The 1,614-nt window shown below is 38.8% G+C and overlaps 1 long non-coding RNA gene across 1 annotated transcript; it reads right to left on the bottom strand.

Moving 5' to 3' along the window:
* Positions 1–542: 542 nt before the first annotated feature.
* LOC109587564 (uncharacterized) lies at positions 543–846 on the bottom strand. The gene is made up of 3 exons (XR_002187681.1): positions 784–846; positions 631–736; positions 543–583 (listed from the first exon to the last, which is right to left on the bottom strand). It is a non-coding gene; the product is annotated as an uncharacterized LOC109587564 (long non-coding RNA).
* Positions 847–1,614: the final 768 nt, after the last annotated feature.

Here is a 1,614-nt window from a genome sequence, read left to right as displayed (position 1 = left end):
CTATTAATACCTCCATTAAAAATTTTTATTTCACATGAAAAACAAAGCACTATTATAGAGTGAAATAAGTAAGCAGAATGTAGGAGGGGAAACCAACAACTACACCTACCAAGGTGACACACATTTTCACAACCTTTAGATGTAGATGCACCTAAAATGAGTCTTTTTTCAATCCACTAACTTTAGTTTTTGCTGACTAAGGGAAAATGTGACTAAAATTTGTCATTTTGTCTTAGTTCTGGAAATGACAACCACACCCACCTAAGTGACACCCATTTTCACAACCCCTACATGTAGACGCACATAAAAATGAGTCTTATCCATCCACTAACTTTAGTTTTTGCTATGAGAAAATGTGACTAAAGTTTGTCATTTCGTCTTAGTACTGGGAGTGACAATCACTCCCACCAAAGTGACACCCATTTTCACAACCCCTAGATGTAGACACATAAAAATGAGTCTTTTGTCCATCCACTAACTAGTTTTCGCTGACTATGGGAAAATGTGACTAAAATGAAACATTTTGTCTGAGTCCTGGGAGCGACAACCACACCCACCAAAGTGACACCCATTTTCACAACCCCTTGATGTAGACGCACGAAAAAATGAGTCTTTTCTCCATCCAATAACTTTAGTTTTTGCTGACTATGGGAAAATGTGACTGAAATTTGTCATTTCGTCTTAGTCCATGGAGTGACAACCACACCCACCAAAGTGACACCCATTTTCACAACCCCTAGATGTAGACATACATAAAAACGAGTCTTTTGTCTATCCACTAACTTTAGTTTTTGCTGACTATGGGAAAATGTGACAAAAATTTGTCATTTCGCTTAGTCCTGGGAGTGACAACCACACCCACCAAAGTGACACCCATTTTCACCACCCCTAGATGTAGATGCACATCAAAATGAGTCTTTTGTCCATCCACTAACTTTAATTTTTGCTGACTATGGGAAAATGTGACTAAAATTAAGGGTGCAGTACTGGGGTAAATTGATTTGCTATTTTTTGCACTATCCTGAAAGGAAAAAATATATTTAAAAATTATCTACTTTTATTTTTAAAAAATAATGATAATATATAGCGATAGAGAAATGGACTTCATTCAGTAACAATGCCCTTCGCCGTCCATTTTAAACATCACGTCGACTGTTTTACGCATGTGCAAACCAATAGAAACCACATTGTCAGTCAGCCTGTCAGGTGCTAATCGTTTCTCTTCTCGCCTTTGCTGGCTGTGGTCTATCACTATCCATCTTCTTGTTACTTCGTTTTCTCACTTCCTGATCGTTAGATTCTCTCTCATGGTTGCTGCCTCACACAATAGTTCAGCCTCCTCGAGGAACGCTTTGGCTCCCAGACTCTCGTTATTCCTACCGTGAGTTATCTTCATCCATATGCCTTGATAATTCATTTTGCTTATGTTTAGCTTCGCTTTAGCTAGCTACCAGAGCCAGTGACCGCCGGGTCAGACTGTTCATTTTGTTTGCTAGTCAACTGAAAAGCACAGTGAGTTGTATTGTAGATCTATGATTTTATGTTCAGGTTTGAGGGTATAAGAATGGTGCATAAAGCCTGCTACAGTTGTATTTTAAGGGTGCAGTACTGGGG

Source organism: Amphimedon queenslandica, unplaced genomic scaffold (genome assembly GCF_000090795.2).
Source record: "Amphimedon queenslandica unplaced genomic scaffold, v1.1 AMPQUscaffold_12527, whole genome shotgun sequence".
Taxonomy (NCBI): domain Eukaryota; kingdom Metazoa; phylum Porifera; class Demospongiae; order Haplosclerida; family Niphatidae; genus Amphimedon; species Amphimedon queenslandica.
Note: the sequence above shows the minus strand (reverse complement) of the source record. Positions and strands in the feature narration are given on the sequence as shown.